The sequence below is a fragment of the Protopterus annectens genome, chromosome 1.part1 (assembly GCF_019279795.1).
Source record: "Protopterus annectens isolate FY-2018-M chromosome 1.part1, PAN1.0, whole genome shotgun sequence".
Taxonomy (NCBI): domain Eukaryota; kingdom Metazoa; phylum Chordata; order Ceratodontiformes; family Protopteridae; genus Protopterus; species Protopterus annectens.
The window spans coordinates 1,487,315,471-1,487,336,192 of record NC_056726.1 but is presented as its reverse complement, the minus strand read 5'-3'; the positions used below and the strand labels follow the sequence as shown (position 1 = coordinate 1,487,336,192).

Here is a 20,722-nt window from a genome sequence, read left to right as displayed (position 1 = left end):
AGTTTTCACAGCTCAGCACGAGTGTGTGTGGGGGGGAGTTATCAAGATTGTTAGGACTACAAAAGGCTCCTCTTACAAAAAGCTGTTTTATATCGGCTTTCTTTTGCTGCATGTAGCCAATAGCCATTTATAACCCAAAACAAGCCCTGGCAGACTCAAATGAGGCCATCAGGTAAACACAGAAGCAGCTCCGTTACAGAAGGTGTGTTTAGATGACAGCGCTTCACAGTCCTGCCATATTTTAATGGCATGAGAAAACAGCACCACTTCCTTATGTCTGGCATTTGTCATATAAAGAGGACTTGAAATGTATTCTGGGAAGGAAAGCAAGAAAATAAGATCACGTTACCAAAGCAGGCCCCATCGTTCGCCATTTTGAGAGAAACATTAAAATTGTAAAAGAAGCACTTGGGAGTGATTTTGAGGCATTAACAACTCAAAAACAAAGATATAAATGAAAAAACTTCTAAGGTGGAATTTTCCTTTAAAAGCTATGAGTGTAGAAGCAAAGGGACAGAGACAAAATACTAACAATAGTATTTAACAGCGTACGCCAGTGCTACAGAGCAGTCGCCCAACAGCGTACGCCAGTGCTACAGAGCAGTCGCCCAACAGCGTACGCCAGTGCTACAGAGCAGTCGCCCAACAGCGTACGCCAGTGCTACAGAGCAGTCGCCCAACAGCGTACGCCAGTGCTACAGAGCAGTCGCCCAACAGCGTACGCCAGTGCTACAGAGCAGTCGCCCAACAGCGTACGCCAGTGCTACAGAGCAGTCGCCCAACAGCGTACGCCAGTGCTACAGAGCAGTCGCCCAACAGCGTACGCCAGTGCTACAGAGCAGTCGCCCAACAGCGTACGCCAGTGCTACAGAGCAGTCGCCCAACAGCGTACGCCAGTGCTACAGAGCAGTCGCCCAACAGCGTACGCCAGTGCTACGAAGCGGTCGCCCAACAGCGTACGCCAGTACTACGAAGCGGTCGCCCAACAGCGTACGCCAGTACTACGAAGCGGTCACCCAACAGCGTACGCCAGTACTACGAAGCGGTCACCCAACAGCGTACACTAGTACTACGGAGCAGTTATCTAACTAAGCTTCAGAGTGTAACAACCACATCTTTCGCTGAAGGTGGCAAACAAGATGAGAGTTGATTGAGTTGCTGAACTCTGGGTAAAGGAGAAGCCGAAGAGTTCTATGTTGCCATGAGCTTCTGCAACGGCTGAGTTGGATCCGATGGGTCGCATCTGAACCCATCAGTTGAGGACTGAATAAAAACTGACAGAGACCATGGCTGCACATAAGTGCAAGAGGAACCTAAAATTGACATTGCTGGTTTTCCTGGAAGTTGCAGTCTGCGTGCACACAAGCTCCATGGTTTAATTCTCAGAGGAGGGATCACACATGGGATCTGGCCCTTTTCTGTCTTCATGTGCATTTTCAGTGCTTCCAGTTTCCTCACAATGTTAAGCTGATCATAGGTATGTGAACATGTGCATACCTTGTGACTGCATTCAGACACCTCCTGCAACCACAAACTGGATAAAAACAAGCATAGAAAAGGGATGGAGTTTATAGGCTACTGCAATGCACTGAGGAGTATCAATGTTTTAGATATCGTTAGTGAAAATTACATAACTAAATTTAGCACTATAGCAACAGTGATTACAAATAACAACCACATCATGAAAGTCTCTCAAATACAGCTCTGTATGCTTCTGGGAGAACTGCGACCAAGCACAATAATCTCAGTTAATCCCCAACAGAGCTAAACATCAGTGTATGAAACACAACTCCACATGCAATGTTAAAGTTTATTTTCTGGTAACAGACAGTCAAGATATTACAGCACGTAATATTCACAGCCAGCAGTCAAGTACATATCAAAGCAGACAGGCTTCCTGCTTCTAGACTGCTTTTAATCCGTCCTGTTAATCAGATTCCTGAAAGGCAAGGTTCCCACAAGCATGTAGCTCTGAATAATCAAACCCTGCTCTTATATTCATCAGGGGAGAAAAGTGTCAGATCAGAAGCCAACAGAGCAGCACACCCTAGAACAAATAAAAAATGTTTCCTGATGCAAGGACAGCATCTCCCAGCCTCAGGCACAAAAACTAGAAAAGCATCTTCACAACAGAAAAATAACTTGTGCTACCTGATTCATACAGTTTTCAAAACAGCTACCAAATGTTTCTTTTGCTGGACAGTTGGATTGCCCACCCAGCAGAGGACAAACACGTTTTTCAGACATCAGTAATGGAAGACCTGTTTTCACTCATGCATACATCCTATAATAACTAACAAAGATCCAGAGGAAACAGGATGTATTTAACACCAGGGGATCACAACAATGAAACCAGATATAGGTTACTGCCAACTTCTACTGTGGTTAAATCACCTAGCTAAACGATGTTATCTACGTTAAAGCAGTAAGCATGCCCCCTCCCCAACAAGTCTGAGAATCACAGATGAACACAGGCAAGCTGGGAAAAACAGTATTCCCAGCAGCAGCCTACTGCCTTCACTAGGACTAGTAAACCACCAACTCCAGTTTGTTACAGTGGATTAACTATGTACAGTCGGGCAGCTGTGCCAGTGACCACTCATGCAGAAGTGCACATTGATAATGGTGTACACGGGACAGTTACCACCTGTATCAGCCATCTGCAAAAACAAACCCAGCTGGTATACTGTACAGTCTGAGATTTTACTATCATTGCAGCTCTAAGCATGCCAAAATTATCTTCAATAAACTTCTGCCAAGGAAGTCTAAACACTGCAACCATGTGGAAACAAAACGGTTAACCACAATGCTGCCCCTTTCACCAGCTCATCTTAAAACTATATCCAACTGTGAAAAGAATTATTCTCCCATATCAACTCTCCCTCAATCCTCACATTTTAAAAAATGAATTCCATTCAGACTCAGTGTAAAGAAATGCTCACACATTTCATCTCCTCCTAAAGCCATAAAATATACGCCACTCAACTTTTTGTTCAAAAATGCTGACCTGTATTACCCTTCACTCTACCCCTTTAAAGTCATGGGAGAAGAAAACGGGCAAAGATGCAAACACAAGTACCAATGCAGCCCAGTGGGCTACACAGGTACGACCATGACTACTACAGTCTGGGTGACTGACAGCTGTCAGGCAGGATGGGCTATGAACTGTTCATTAAAATACATGGATATGACACTGAACACAAACATTACCTTCAATCTTTATTTAGATACTATGAAAGTAAAAGCTAGACACACTAGGGTAATCACTGAAGCGGACAAGTTTCCCCCCTTACCCAACATAGCCCACAAGTAAATCGTCGTTTACAAGACAGGCTGATAAACATGGTAAGAAAAAAAATTTAAAATAAAAAGGCATGCACTCCAGCACAAAAATATTAGCTTCAATGCCAAGGGTCAACACCAGACAGACATATTTACAAACAAGTGAGTAAAAGCAATTACAGGGTACAACTACACCCTAAAGGAACAAATTCCACCTTCCCACCCTATTGCCCCAACCACTTAGAAATAGACAAAACTTACATAACTTAACATGTATACAGTACTATACATGTTAAGGGCATGCAGCTGCGCTAATGTAAACAGATGTATGCACACTCAACTGTCAAAAGGGGGAGGCAAGAATCCCAAATCGGATGCACTGTGTAAGCATCAGCACATACATGGAGAGTACGCACGTTTAGTATATAGAGAAGCATGGAGAGTACGCACGTTTAGTATATAGAGAAGCATGGAGAGTACGCACGTTTAGTATATAGAGAAGCATGGAGAGTACGCACGTTTAGTATATAGAGAAGCATGGAGATGCATGCGTTTAGTATATAGAGAAGCATGGAGAGTACGCACGTTTAGTATATAGAGAAGCATGGAGAGTACGCACGTTTAGTATATAGAGAAGCATGGAGAGTACGCACGTTTAGTATATAGAGAAGCAATCTCAAGCTGTTAAGGTGGAAAGAGTGCAGCATAGCTGGAGTTCATTGTATTACGAATAACATATAGCATATTTCTACATTACACTGTTTAGAATACCATGTGTGTGTTCTCCTTCCCAGGTCATGGACGAAAAACTTGACCCACCCAGCCACTTGCTTACAAAGTAAAGCCTAACATGCAAAGCTATGGAATGAATTACTATGGAAATAAGGAACACAGGCAAACACCTCCACCAGGAGACAGATTACCAGCAGAATACCCAAGGACTGCATGTTGGGCCCAGTCCTATTTGGCATCTCCTTAGAAGTCAAAGCCAATGACAAGAGGCCTCTGACTCACCAAGTTCACAGAGGACTGTGAATATTCAGTTATTATACAGCACCCCCCCCCCCACTAACCAAACCTACTAATAAAAGCACAGCAGAGGGACAAGAAATTAAGATACAGAACTTCACAGAAAAAAAAAAAAAAAAAAAAAACACACTTTACTCGGATCAAGACAAAAGTAAAAGCATAAAAACGCATTAACTTTCTCACCAGATTTTTCATCCCTGGCAACTGGGACTTCCTCTGATCACAACACACAAACTACTTCCATTTAAATATCCTCCCAAAAAGAGGAAATTGAAACAATTAAACTTAAGTATATAACTTGATCATAGAATAAAATTATATTAACCTATTTAAAACAAACGATGTTAATAAAAACTGTTAAGCAGCATATTATGAATGATTTTTCATTTCTTCCGTTATGTTCATATTTACAAACCAAAACTAAAAAAAATACTTTCAACTGTTAAATCAAACATGTAGTTTCATAGTTTAGTACTAGGCTATCTGCCCTGGGGCATTTATAAGCCTAGCCATAGTGATGTGGCTTTCGCCACCCCATGTAATGGTACAAAAGTGTACAGAATAGATTTAGAATACTGTGCCTCTGTCTAGTAGTGACACAGTGAAGACCCCCTTACATAATAGAATTAAGTTTACTGTGCCTCTGTCTAGTAGTGACACAGATGACCCCCGGGGTAAACCTACGATCTCCCATCCACTCATCAAGATTTCTCTTGGAGAGAGAGTCAGTGAGGGGCTCTGCCTAACATGAACTGGGATTCTGTTCCAGAGTATGGGAAGCCTTTGAGTTATGAATCTGTCCCTCCAGCATGTCCTATTCATGTTTGTGCTGAGGTTTAAAATCTTTAGCTCTCATGGTTCTGATGGATTTGGATTTTTTGAGGTGGAGCATGTCCATCAATTCCCGACTGGACATGGCCTTGTACGTCAGGCACAGATCACCTCTGAGTAGGCGGCATGCTACTGAATACAGATGGAGTTTCTTTAGTCCGGCAGCATATGACATATGTTGGAGACCCTTGATCCTCTTGGTGAGGTACTTTTGGGGTCTCTCCAGCTGTTGCAAGTGCCGGGTGAGGTACATACCAAGTGGGGCATTGTACTCAATCATGGGCCTGATAAGGGAGGAGTATAGGGATACAATGACCTTCTTTAATCTGGATGTGAATCCCTTCATAAGGTGGGCAAGGTAGAAAGTCTAACCACTTTGGCAACGTGGGTGTCAAATGAGAGGTCACTATCAACTTGGGTCCCCAGGTCTCCGATTATTTTTTCCGTACTCAGTGGGTTACTGTCTATGTGATAATTTGGGGGTACTTTGTTTTTCCCAAAGGGGATGACAAAACATTTTTGGCATTTAGTTTAAGGCCATGACTCCGGCACCAGTCTATAGTATATCAATGTTACTCAATATAAATATATGGATAGACCAAGGTAAGTCTAAAAATAGGCTTTAGACTTCAGAATGTAGGACAATTAAAGTTTAATTGCTTCAAAACTTTGGCAGAATCCTTCTTGGGAAGCCAAAATGATGTTACGAACTGGGAGAGCAAGCCTGCCTTGATTGCCTATTACTGGAAATGGAGAAACCATGTGCGTTGAATCACTGACAGGTGAGAGAGGTCTTGAGTATGGCTCCAGTATCCATGGAGAACCACCAGAAGGGGGGCAATGAGGATTACCGAGCTCTTCAGCCTGCTCGACTTCGGCAAAAATATTGAAATCACAGGAAGGGGAGGATAAGCATAAAGGAGACCCGAGGGCCAAGCGTGAAGTGCATCTAAATCAGTGACGCCCCCTGAGGGGTGAAGAGGAAAATATTTACTGCACTTGAGTGGCGGCAAATAGCAGTAAGGTTGGTCCCAATGCCTGAAGACCCTACTCGCTACTGACACCACTCATCAGAATGGCTCTGCTCAGTTTGCTTTCCCTGGGATAAGTCAGTTAGAAAGCGGTCCGGTGAGCTCACCCATTCCCAAATCCTCATGGACACTCTGCAAAGGGGTTACATAGCAGGTTCCTCCTTGCTTGTTGAGGTACCAGACTACAGACATGTCGCTGTGCTGAACTGCAATAGCGCCCAAGGGAAGAGCCTCTCAAATTGCCTTCAATACTAAAGGACTGCTCTCATTTCTAGAACACTGACATGCAACTTGCTCTCTTGGGGGGGGGGGGGTGCATATGCCTTGGATAGTTCTTCCCAAAAAATACACCATCCACCCCAGTTGTCACTGTAGCTACTGGCTTTGGTGAGAACAAAGGGTCTGCCCAGAAAGAGATAATCTGACTGTATCCACCAGCGTGCGTTTCTACCAAATATGGGCAAGTTTTACGTGAAAAAAGACAGGGGTTGATAAAGAATAGACCACTGTACAGCTGCAGTCCATTGGAGAACCCGCATAAAAAATTACGCAAAAGGTAGTAGTACTATGGCAGCTTACACAGACCCAAGCCCTTGGAGCGATCCTGCTGGGAGAGAAGAATGGGAAGGTGGTCTGAACCTGGATTCAGGCAAATAATCTGGAGAAAAAGATGCTGTGTTGATGCATTCAAAACTATCCTTGACGAATTCCAGGATCTCAACTCTTGCAAGTTTTGATTTGGCAAGATTTATTATAATGCCCAAAGTGTTGCAAATCTGAAGCAAATAGCCCCTGACATGTTGAAGCTGATGCTTGGATGGAGCAGTTAATCTGAGGGCTGTGGTGAGAAGAAAAGAGCTCTTACTTGGTAATGACTGGGTCCAGCCAAAAGCAGAGACATCTTCTGGAACATCTGGTCTATTTGAAATGAGAGAGAGAGAGTAGCCCAGCTCAAGAGTTTTTCTAGGGGTGTAATATTTTGCCCTGGTGGGAAAATAGCATCCTATGATATTGATTGTTTTGTTTGGGTTTAGTTTGAGATTGGCATAAATGATCTCTTCATTGTTGTGATGAGGGGCAGATGTGTTCAGGAGTTGAATATTGAGGTGGTGGTTAAATATCAATGCTACACCACATCCTTTTTTGGACAGTCTATGTGAATGATATTGTATTCAGGTGGAAATATTTACTCACTTTTGATTTGAGTAAGGTTTCAGTTAGGAAGAGAATATCTGGGGAATGTATGCTTATGCTAGCATGTAGTTCTTGGATTTTATTGCACATGCTTCTGATGTTTAGGGACATAAGTGGGTCTGTTTTTTTTTTTTGGCTAGGAGTTGAGTTGTGGGGGGGGGGGGTTGCTTGGACTAGGGTTTGTGGTTGGGTTGAATTTGGGAGGACCAGGGTTTGGATGGGCCTCGCGCTGAGTTACCTTCAGATCAGACCTATTCTACAGGGACACCCAGTTGCAGTAGAGGAACTTCACGCTCTTTTCATGGTTCAGTCCACTCTTTTTCTGCACAAGGACTATTGGGAGTGCTCTTTAGATCCTCAGGGTGTGTACTAACGCAGGAAACCATCATTCTCTGCGACTATCCTGTAATAATCTCCCAATCATTCACCTTAATCTCCATGGGTTCACTCAACTCATCCAATCCTCTACCCAAATCAAAAAACACCAACAATCACACCTTACTTGACTGGATCCTAGTCAACAAAGCCCCCCCCCCCCCTCTTACCTAGCAGGCTGCTTACCTGACAGTCTTGGTGACCACTCCACCACTTTCCTAATTCGGCACCACACAAAGTTTCAAGCCCATTATCCACAAGCAAATATGAACAAGTCCAACCCCAACTCCATCTCCTCCCTACAAAAAATTAACTGGTCACCACTAAAATACCTCAACCTAGATGAGGTTGTCCACTTCAACAGTACCTTCCTCTCCATCCTAGACACCTACGCTCCTGTAAGAAATGCCAGTCAGATCCAGGCGCGTCCCATGGTTACAAAAGGGTTTCTATTACGTGATCGAAGTTTTGTAACTTCGAACATGACAATATCGAACTTGTCTGTTCGAAGTTTCAAAACTTCGAACACGGAAAAAATATATATATGCAACAGTAAATTAACTGTTGTAAGCAGGAGGGCAAGCCGCCTGCACCCCCACTCTTTAAATATACCAACTCCGAGACTGCACTACAGTGCAGTAAAGGGAAATATTATTGCCTCCCCTGCTTGCAAAGGTTTTACTTGTAAGTTATTTTTTGACGTGTTCGAACTTCTGCAAGTTCGACTACATGGTTTCAACCATATAGGGTTCGAACTTGCTGAAGTTCGAACACGTAAAAGGAACCAGTTACAAAAGACCACCAGAACCTCAACGAAATCCAGAGAGGGCCTGGGAGCACTGGCGACTAACAAAAAATAACTCCCGATAGGCAGCCATTCCTTGAACTGCACAATGAAGCCAAAAAGCAAATAAAATTATACAAATCTCTCTACTATAAATCCACACTAAACTCTACCTACCATAACCCTAAGCAATTCTGGTCCACTATTAAACACTATCCTCCACCCAGGGAAGGTTGATACCCCCCAGCCGTCCATTCCCACCTCCTCCAGCAGTATTGCTGAAACCTACAACAAACACTTCACTGAAACTATAACATTTCTAAACAAACACTCCCCTACAACTGCCCCCCCCAGCTCCTAACCCTAAACCCCCCACTCTTTTCTTCACCTCAGTACCTACCTCCAACCTAAGACTACCGTCAAAACAAACACACCAAACTTGCGGCTGACAACCTCCCCTCTCATTACTTGAAAACTGCAGCTGATAGACTAGCCTATCCAATTTCATTTCAATTTTTATCAACCGTTCCATAACAGAAGGCTAGGTTACCTTGATATGGAAAATATCCCACATCATTCCCCTCCACAAAGGCACCCCCGTCCACCGACCTCTCAAATTACCACCCATTGCTGTCCTCTCCCCAAGATACTTGAAAAATGTAACACCACCCAAGTCTTCCAACTACCTCCTAGCTAACAATCTCCTCTCCAAAACCCAACACTGTTCCATATCACAGCACTACCTCCTTCACCAACACTATACTTAATCACAAAAACAATGGCCTCTTCTCCACTGCCATATTCCTAGATCTCTCAAAGACAAAACACCCCACTTCCAACATTCTCGCAAAAAACAATTCCATCACCTCTCCATCAGAGCACACAATTGCTCGATGTGGAAACAGATGAACTTAGATTTGACACACATCTCTCACAATAAAAAAAAAAAAAAATTCAAAAGAAACTGTGCATTACATCGAAGCCGCCAATTCCTAACCAAGGTGGCTAGAATCTCCACAGCCAATTCCCAGCTATCTCAACCCAACTCTATGCACCCCCCATACTTACCAACCTTAGACAGACAGACCTACACAAGCTTGTTACAACAAAATTGCTAAATTTGCCACTGAACCTCCAAACGCAACCATCATTGTATCTCCCTTAAAGAACTAAACTGGCCAGAACTCAATCAACTCACCCTCGCTCAAACTTATTAACCACCCCCTTAACACCCCTACCCTTCAAACCCTTCCACTCCACTAGGCCCCTAAGATCAAACAAAAATCAACTCACTTATCAAACCCAAAAATCAACTCACTGTTATCAAACCCAAAAACTCAGCAGGAGAAGCCATATTTTCATGTACCGTATCTAAACTCTGGAACAGTTTTCCACTCTCTATAACTACTCTACCTTCCAGCGGCCTTTTCAAGACTGCTTTGTCCTTGTTCTAATCCAGACCAACACCCCCAGCCCTTACCTTCCTAGGCTCATAACCCAACTACACTGTCGCCACTACTAACCACAGAACTAGCTAGTTGTCTTTACATACTTTACAATCTTGTCTGACAACTTTACTATTATAAACAAGAAACTCTTAACTTGCAACATTTACTGTATGCACTGTTGATCATCAATATCTTGTTATTGTATTAAAACCAACAACCTGTAGTGTTGTTTACTATTGCTACAACTTTGTATCTCTACTTATGTACATAATGTGGAGGTTCTCTCTGGGCATCCGCTGAAAAAGGACCTGCGTATAGTCTGAATTTCCTGGTAAACAAATAAACTTCACTTATGAGAAAAGTTAAGCAGCAAAAGGGAACTTTTTTGACCAGCAAAGGAGGCAGTCAATATCCAAAAGCCACAAATAAGTATCTTCAGCAGCAGCAAACCTTTTCAAAGCTTCAGGCCCAAACTCGTCTTTAATCAGCTCAGTTTGAGTTGCCTGACAGTTTGGGCATATGGAAGCTGATAGAATAGAATAGCCTTGAACCCAGCTCAAGCTACTGCAGCACTGATATGATAAACGTTTCAGTAGGACAGGAGCTTTCAAAGTGGTGTAAGATTATACCACAGAACTTCAACTTAATTTCTACAGTTCCCTACAGCCAGAGAGGCAAATGGAGCAGACTTTTAGCTGAACTTGTGCCCAAATACATACCACTGCTGAAGTCCAAAAAAACATTAGACAGCTTTAAATTATTCTAAAGTTAAAAAAGTGACTCATGTAGCAAAAAAATAAATATGAATGCACAACCACATGCTTTAATATGAAGTACAAATTCAACACACCTGATTAGCACACGCCAACCAGAAAACCTCAGAAATTAACTCATCTGACAAATCTACCTTACAAAATCTTCTTTCACCTTTACAAATGTTAGTTCAGACTTTGTCAGCCAACCACCCCCACACAATAGGAAAATTGCACACTGCAGGAAGGTCAATACTTATTAGCTTGGTGATCCAAAACCAGTGCCCATACCCATATAAACATCAGCTCTGTTACAGCCCCCTCTGGTGAACCACTGCTCACCTCCGGTACCAAGGGTAGGGTCTAATGAAAAACGCTCCCATTACTGGGATTTCCAGCTGCCTGCACAAAAGCCCCTCTATGCTCATTGCTAGTCTCCATGCTGGTAAGCAAGATAACTTAAAAAGCATAGGGAAGAAAAAACTTTGAAAATCCAAACCATCATAACACTTCTGTACAAAGATTACAACCTGCCTAGATTGCTCCATCTTATTACAATAATTTTTACTTTTCCATTTGAGCAATGTAAGGAAGTTAAGTGTTTATATATATGAACATTTAATGGCATTACTTCAGCAATAACAAGTACTGCAGAACATTCTTAAGGCTCTACCCTTTAACAAAATGATTTAGTCACTCATCACAAGAATAGTACACTCTACTTATAGAATTCTTGCACTAGTCCTTTCTTGAGCTACAAGAAGAGCTTCTCTATCCAGGCTTCCACTGTAGAAGGGTCACAACAAAATTGGGGCATCCCAGAAAAAAAAAAAACTACAGGAAATTCAGCTACCCCTAAACCAATAAATGTATTCTGAACCAAAAAGGCCCCAGATTAGACAGCCTATAGACAATTTTCTGTTTCGCACAAATGACAAAACTAAAGTACATTGTTTAGGTCTTGTATTCTTTCAATAAGACATTTGAGAGTTTGAGTTGTTACATGTATCTGGACAGATGCACTATATTCAACGACTGGCCTAATGAGGGCCAAGTAAAGGGGGACAATGACATCCCTAGATCTAGACACAATCTTTCATAAGCTGGGCAGTATTTTTTTTTCTTTAAAAAGTCAGATCATTGTCAACAAGTTCTCAAATCGTGAACTGGGTCAGCTCTTAGGGAAGTACTGTCAATGTGGTACTTCCCTGGAGTAGATGACTTTCTAAAGGATGCAATAATGCATTTTTGGTAGTGTCACGTGTGTGGCTAACTGGTGATTCATACCATTTAGGATGTATCCAGGGATGCTGTCAGGACCCATCAACGGAGTACTTTTGGCTTTTGACAGCACTTCAGTCTAGCTTGGGTAACTATTTTAGCCTCAAATTTGACTTTAAATGGATTTTATATTATATACAGAAAAAAAGGTAAGGTACACAGATTCTCACTGATTTGGTTACGACATGTTTATAGGCTAGACATGCAAGTCTGCAGGATGACATGAGGTACAGAGTTTGATTCCCATCTTTGGTCACTTACTGGTTATTGGCTAGGCATGATTGGATTGCCTAGCGTTTCCCATAAAATTCGACAAAATAAGCACGGATGTAAAACTTAGAGGTGCCGAGTTACACACACACTCCAGAACACATTAAACCACTCCTTCACAAAATGACCCCCCCCCCCAAGAAACCATGTGCTATTTGTTACAGCTTACAATAAAATAAGACTAATATGACTGCAGAAAGAGTGCAAAAGCAACACACAAGTAAACAATGCGGGCAAATACTGCCATCCAACTGTGATGTGACCACATAAAGCAAAGTACATTCGATGAATCGGAGATTTAGTAGCCAGCCACGAATTCTGTAACCTTTTTAATTAGCATAGGAAATGTCAAAGTGCTACATTTCTACCAACACAAACTAAACTAAACATGGCAAAAGTTTCAAAAAGCAGTGACCCAAGTTCAGCAGCTACCACGCGAACGATATATGCCATCAGGGCCATGCAGTGTTAAACCAAATACAGAGGACCAAAAACTGGGCTAATCCCTCTGCACCAAACACAATCTTAAATCCCATTAACCACAAAAGTCTTTACATACAGTAATAAAAATAAGTGGTCAAATGTGCCCAAACTCACACTTCATGAAGTGCATGTAGACGAAAATATGCTGAGAACTGTAGCAGCGTTATTGTTTTTGTTCTGTGTGGTTTGTTGGTGGGAGTGAAAATAAACATCTCCTGTTGATCTGCTGCGCCTGTCTTTTGAGTTATACACACAGCAATCTGAGTTAACCGGAACAATGAAGAAACAGTACAATTTTCACATGTTGCGCTGCCCCCCCCCCTGCAGAAACATACTTTACATTTTCAGAGTTTTAAAAAGGAAGGTTCTCTCCCCAACCTGAGTACAAGTCAAATCAAGCAAATACGTTTATTAGTCAGGCTTATTTTTAATAGCAACTCTTAAGCAACCAGTTATCGGGCATCTACCAATCCCCATGGGTGCTGGTCAACAGGTTTTACTGTAAATAATTGCTGTCACAAACTCCAGCAATCATATAGTTAAAAATGAAGGAAGAGGTTTAGTGGTCTAATCATAGTTCCAAGTATTTGCATAGATATTTCAGAAACTGATCTTTGCACTTGAGTTAGGCGTTTTGACAGAATGTTATCTAAAGTGTCAACTCCATTCACTACATTCCAACACTGACTCAAAGCCAGTCTTTCACATATCCGCAAAACTTCCAGTCAGCTTTCACATATGCTTGCACACATGCAGATTGTTCACAGTGCTGTTTCAACTAAGCAGCACAAATTCAGAAGTCTCAGATAACGGAATAAATTCATAAAAATTCATATGCCTACAGACAGGAGAGATGTGTTCATACAGCTACCAGCAACAACTGCAACAGAATCTAAATACCAGAGAGGATAACCTTTAAAAAATCAATATTACAGAGCAACACCTATACAGGCAATACAACTTCAGACAGAATTTTGAACATCAACCAGGGTGCTAAGGCATGTGACACCATATGCTCAATAAACATGACTGTGGCAAGATGGCACAATAACCTACACCTGCTAGCCAAACCTGGGAGAACACAACAAAGACATTGTTACCAAACAGAAGTATGTGAATACCAAAGGAACACAAGGGTTTAAAAACTGCAATGCAAGACTTCATTTTGTTTTCGTTCACTTGGTACCTTTACTAACACCACAGAATAATCAAGCATAATATGCAAAAACGATCAACACAAAGCAATTACAAACATGATACTGCATAACTCACTGTTTCAGACGCACCTACAAAGCATACATGGTGCAGCAAACACACACACCTTTAAAACAAGTCCATTGAAAACACCATGAGAATCTCATTGGAATCTCCCAGGTAGAGGCACACTGCGTGTGCATGAACAGACTGAGCAAACAAAACAAGTTAAATACTTTCAAATACCTTACCATGATATACACTGCAAACAAAGTACCTTACCACAATATACATTGTACATATAAAGAAATCACTGGAGGATATCTCTGATGTTAATTCATAAACACCAGAAATGAACCCAACAGTTTTCAGATCTGTTCATGTTCTGTTCACACTTAATCTTCTCACTTGTGGGGGGGGGGGGGGTGCATAAACATTTCAAAATTAAAGCCTTTACAAAAAAAACACGAATTCTGTCAAAGTCAAACTGCACAATTTAAGCAATCCATCTGCAAACAAATACATTTTAGTACCATTTTAAAAACAAGACCACATCAAACCAAAGACCCTAACACTGCCTCAACAGCTCCACAGCTGTGATAAAGTAGTAACTGCTCCTATGTGGGTGGTATTTTTCTGCTCTCCAAAGGAGACCATATCAATTATTTCAATACAGAAGTATCACAATGATTGGATGGAAACCACATGCTCCACAAAATGGAAAGCACATGATAGGAATAAACAACACTATGAAAATAAGAACATTGTTGGTTGATACAGACGACACTCAACCATCCAGATTTTAACAAGGAATACCAGTGGACAATTCCTCTGAAGCCAAAATAAAAATCTCCCAGCATTTCTGCTCACTCAGAATATTTCAAAAATGGATAATAAAAAATGTTAAGTATTTGATAATTACAAAAAAAAAAAAAAACAAACACACACACTTGTCTTTTGTAGGCTTCCTGTCACTTTCATACCGTCTTAGAACAAATTAGAAACTCTGGTCTAACAAGCGATAAAGAACGTGCAACTAAGTATAAAGACTGGAAAAAATGGAAAAGCACAAAGCAGAATTACCAGTGTATGCCTCCCAATACAGTAACTGTACAGCGCACAGAACATAAGGGGAACAGAAAAGCTGCAGTTTACATCAAAAGCAAAAATCAGATAAGGAACACACCAATGACACCTGAAACCAAACTGAAAGGCTACACCCAAATACCAGTCATTAAATGACTAACTTAGCAATAAAAATGCAAATGAGACCAAGCATGACAACTACATAGTGAATAATCAGACCACGAAAAAAAGTAAAGCAAAAACAAAAAAATATTCTTAAGACATAACTGACAGTGCTGACCAAAACAAGAAAAATCGTGTCTTTTTCCCCACCAAAGGGGTTATTAACTACCACAGTACAACACACTTGGATATGCAGGAAAATGTAGCAGTTACATCCATAGTACACGTTTTATAAAAATAACCCCCCCCCCCCGAAAAAAAGAATTTAATTTAACCATGCAAACTGGCAAGAACTCCTTTTCATTGCGGGCTCACACAAATGATACCCTCTCACAAAACTAAGTGACTGTCACAGCAGGTGACCCTAAAGAATACCCTTCACACAACGTCTAAGTGTCAAAACTCACGTCTTGAGACAACAGGCAGCAGCGGGCGGATGAACAAAGGGCTTAACCAAAGATAACCCCAGGATTATGTACTGTGAAGACAGGTACCCCCAAATTAGTTGACATAGGGGTAACACTGCCACCCACACCTGTAAACTGATTCTGCCTAAAGGAATCCAGTTAACCAACGTGCCTGTCAGAAACCCAAACCCCACAATGCCCGTCAGTGTGTCGAGTGCACGGTTCGATACCAGGACTCGGCAGTCAGTAAGCACCAACTTTGAAGGCGCCCGGTGTCGTATACACGACCGGTGCCGATTGCCACTTTCCTTCCCCATCGCCTCTGACGTGGGCAGCTCCGTACCGACTGTTGGCATTTTACAAATGGCTGCGGCTGCCTTTCCTGCCGTCTCCCCACATCAGTTTATTTACAGCCACCACAGCTGTGTCGCCCCCGTTCCCAGCCCAGTCCCTTCCGTTACTTACTGAGATCGAGCAGTTCATTGAAAGTGCCTGTACCGACTCCGGAGAACCGAGGACAGACGACCGGTAAGGGCGAGACGCGGACGCCTAGGGCTGCGACTACAAACTCCTTCCACTCGGGAACTCGCCAACCGACAGAGTCCAACAACAGATACACAGCGCGAGACCGCCAGACTGTCTGTGTGCCCGTGTGCGCACCGCGCAGCACCCAACGGAACTACCGGAAAAAAAACGAAGTAAGGTGACTAGGAACCCAACGCCACCGTCCTCAGACGGAATGCCTGCCACACATCGAGAGCCGGGCCAGCCGTACGTCACTACCAGGAATCACCCGCCAGCCAAATCACGCGGGATCAGCGGACAACCTTGGCGTCAGCCCATTGGCTGTCAGGTACCACCCTGTACACGCACAGGCACCTCCTACCTCTCTTAGCATCACTGCCATATCACGCGCCCCTTCCCTGTCGTCCCAGGAGAATGTTTAGTGCAACTATGGCAACGGATTCGCGTGTGTTTTCCAGACCCGAATGTTCTTATTTGGGCTCGTTCATGAGCGATACTCCAATCTCAAAGCGCGTGCTATACTACACAATGTAAACGGTCACTGATGTCTTAGCCGGAGGTGCTGAACAAAGAATAAAACAAACAGTGCACTTTGTGCTGTAAATGCAGGCCGTTACATCTGTGTGGGATTCTTTTATTTGCCGTTTTGTTTTTAACAACTTAGACCTCACCTGAAATCAACTGACCTAAGGTGTTTACTGCTTCAGTTTTGTGGTGTTGCGCAATAACTGCACAATGACAAACCATGTGCGTCATGACCATGTGTGACGAATGTGGCTTGTCAAAAGTCATCTGAATGGAGGGAAAGCACAATATTTATTTATTTTCCATTTGTTTAAGGCGTTAGTCCCACTGGACACAAGGTGACCGTTTTCAGCGGAAAAGCTCCAGATACATAGCAAAAAAATAAAATTATATAAACAGCAATTTTGTACAACGAGCTTAGAATATATAAAAGAATGATGCAGCATACAGTGGTTAGAATATTGAGAAACAAATTAAAGATATTTTACAGCAAATATGCAATTGCTTGAATGTAAATTCAAACACGTTTCCATAGACAAACGGGCGTAAACTAGAAATCGTAAGTGTAATGGTGGCCTAAACACCTGGTTCACAGTACTATGCACTCATAGCCGGCCTTAGGCATAGGCCAACTGGGTGGATGCCTAGGGCACCGCTATAGCATAGGCACTTTTCCAGAAAACTGAATGGTGTAAATAGACCAGGAAGGGGGCACCAGTTGGTGTGTGTGTGTGTGTGTGTGTGTGGGGGCACTTGACCTAAGGCTGATCCTGTATGCACTAAGTGAAATTATACAGTCCACTTGTGATCTAGGGATGCTGAAAGCAACAGGTGAAATTAGTCTGGTTCTGTACAGGAACATATCCAAGTTTCAAAGAGAAGATCTTTTAGTAGGGATTTTAAAGTATGTTTATTGTTTACACATCTAATGTCAGGGGGTGGAGAGTTCCAGGCCTTAGCAACTGCATAGGAATAGAGAGATTGGCCTGAGCTATGCAAGTAATTGGTAAACGTCAGTAGGGCGGTATTGGAAGATCTTAGTTGATGCTCAGTATTATGGAAGGTGAGCGTTTGGCCGTATTTTGCTGTATATACCCTTGAAACTGATATGGAAGGGGAGTAAGGCCAGGTGTATAGGAGGCTGGTTCAAATTGTTCTATCATGATGTGAATGGGAGGAGAAATGGGGTAGGGGTTATCCTGAAGGAACAGTATGTCAAGAGTGTTTTGAAGGTGAAAAGAGTGTCGGATAGAGTAATGTTTATGAAGCTGGAAATTGATTGTGCAATGATGAACGTTGTTAGTACATACACTCCGCAACTTGGGTGTACAATGGATGAGAAAGAAAAATTTTGGAGTGAGTTGGATGAAGTGGTGGTGAGTGTACCCAAGGGTGAGAGACTGGTGATTGGAGCAGATTTCAATGGACATGGTGAAGGGAACAGAGGAGATGAGGAAGTGTTGGGCAGATATGGTGTTAAGGAGAGGAATGCAGAAGGTCAGATGGTAGTGGATTTTGTGAAAAGGATGGACATGGCTGTGGTGAATACATATTTTAAGAAGTGGGAGGAGCATAGGGTGACGTACAAGAGCGGAGGAAGATGCACACAGGTGGATTATATCCTATGCAGGAGGGCCAGTCGGAAGGAGATTGGAGACTAAAGTGGTGACAGGGGAAAGTGTAGTTAGGCAGCATAGAATGGTGGTCTGTAGGATGACGTTGGTGATCAAGAAGAGGAGGACAAGTGTCAGAGCAGTGCCAAGGATCAAATGGTGGAAGTTGAAAAAGGGGGATTGTGAGGTGGAGTTCAGGGAAGAGTTGAAACAGGCACTGGGGGGCAGTGAAGAGTTACCAAATAGCTAGGTAACTACAGCAGAGCTGGTAAGGGAGACAGTTAGAAAGGTACTTGGTGTGACATCTGGACAGAGGAAGGAGGACAAGGAGACCTGGTGGAGGAATGAGGAAGTACAAGAGAGTATACAGAGGAAGAGGCTGGTGAAGAAGAAGTGGGATTGTCAGAGAGATGAAGAAGGTAGACAGGAGTATAAGAAGATGAAGAGCATGGCAAAGAGAGAGGTGGCGAAGGATAAGGCATATGGAGAGTTGTATGAAAGGTTGGACACTAAAGAGGGAGAAAAGGACCTGTACCGATTGGCTAGACAGAGCTGGGAAAGATGTGCAGCAGGTAAGGGTGATAAAGGATAGTGAGGGAAATGTATTCACAAGCGAGGAGAGTGTGTTGAGCAGATGGAAAGAATACTTTGAGGGCTGATGAATGAAGAGAATGAAAGAGAGAGAAGGTTGGATGATGTGGGGATAGTGGATCAGGAAGTGAAACAGATTAGCAAGGAGGAAGTATGGACAGCTATGAAGAGGATGAAGAATGGAAAGACTGTTGGCCCAGATGACATACTAGTGGAAGCATGGAGGTGCTTAGGAGAAATGGCAGTGGAGCTTTTAACCAGATTGTTTAATGAAATCTTGGAAAGTCAGAGGATGCCTGAGGAGTGGTGAAAAAGTGTTTTGGTACCTATTTTTAAGAATAAGGGTGATGTGCAGAGCTGTAGTAACTATAGAGGGATAAAACTGATCAGTCACAGCTTGAAGTTATTGGAAAGAGTGGTAGAAGATAGGTTAAGAAGGGAGGTGATGATTAGTGATCAACAGTATGGTTTCATGCCAGGAAGGAGCACTACAGATGCGATGTTTGCTCTGAGAGTGTTGTTGCAGAAATACAGAGAAGGTCAGAAGGAGTTGCATTGTGTCTTTGTGGACTTGGAGAAAGCATATGATAGGGTGCCTAGAGATGAGTTGTGGTATTGTATGAGGAAGTCAGGAGTGGCAGAGAAGTATGTAAGAGTGGTACAGGATATGTATGAGGGTAGTGTGACCGTGCTGAAGTCTGCAGTGGGAGTGACAGCTGCGTTTAAGGTGGAGGTGGGATTACATCAAGGATCAGCTCTGAGCCCTTTCTTATTTGCAGTGGTGATGGACAGGTTGACAGATGAGATCAGACAGGAGGCCCCATGGACTATGATGTTTGCAGATGACATTGTGATCTGTAGTGAGAGTAGGGACCAGGTTGAGGAGACCCTGGAGAGGTCAATATATGCTCTAGAGAGGAATGAAGGTCAGCAGGACTAAGACAGAATATGTGTGTGTGTGAATGAGAGGGAGGATAGAGAAATGATGAGGATGCAGGGAGTAGAGTTGGTGAAGGTAGATGAGTTTAAGTACTTGGGATCAACAGTTCAGAGTAATGGTGAGTGTGGAAGAGAGATGAAGAAGACAGTACAGGCAGGGTGGAGTGGGTGGAGAAGAGTATCAGGAGTGATTTGTGACAGACGAGTACCAGTAAGAGTGAAAGGGAAGGTCTACAAGAGGGTAGTGAGACCAGCTATGCTGTATGGGATGGAGACGGTGGCATTGACAAAAAGGCAGGAGTCAGAGCTGGAAGTGGCAGAGTTAAAGATGTTAAGATTTGCACTGAGTGTGACAAGGATGGACAGGATTAGGAATCAGTATATTAGAGGATCAGCTCAGGTTGGATGATTTGCAGACAAAGTCAGAGAGGCGAGATTACATTGGTTTGGACATGTGCTGAGGAGGGATGCTGGGTATATTGGGAAAAGGATGCTAAGGATGAAACTACCAGGTAACAGGAAAAGAGAAAGGCCTAAGATAAGGTTTATGGATGTGGTGAGAGAGGACATGCAGGTGGTTGGTGTGACAGAGCAATACGCAGAGGACATGATGAAATAGAAACAGATGATCTGCTGTGGCGACCCCTAACGGGAACAGCCGAAAGAGAAGAAGACCCTTGAAACTGATATACACACATGAGTGCATCAAGGTCTTTAAGATTTTGTGTGCAGCCAAGCATACGCATGTAATCCATGGTATTAAAATTCTTAAAAAATATTAAAAGTTTATATTGTGTCAAAATGAAACAGTGACACATATAATGAAATAAACAAAGACAATACATCAACAGTAAAAAGAACCTAGTAAACATTAACAATACAAAATCCTAACTATATAGCAATGTACATTATTAGCACAC

The 20,722-nt window shown here is 42.6% G+C and overlaps 1 protein-coding gene across 2 annotated transcripts in view; it reads right to left on the bottom strand.

The window, feature by feature from the left end:
• The window catches only part of PTP4A2 (protein tyrosine phosphatase 4A2), a 510,667-nt gene extending 494,243 nt beyond the window's left edge, over nucleotides 1-16,424 (bottom strand). The window contains exon 1 of one of the 2 annotated variants that reach the window (XM_044082674.1): nucleotides 16,075-16,424. The gene's annotated coding sequence lies outside the window, so the exon portion shown is untranslated. Of the gene's footprint in view, nucleotides 1-12,874; nucleotides 12,894-16,074 lie in introns of those variants that run through there. The other variant, XM_044082682.1, reaches the window with a different exon arrangement.
• Nucleotides 16,425-20,722: the final 4,298 nt, after the last annotated feature.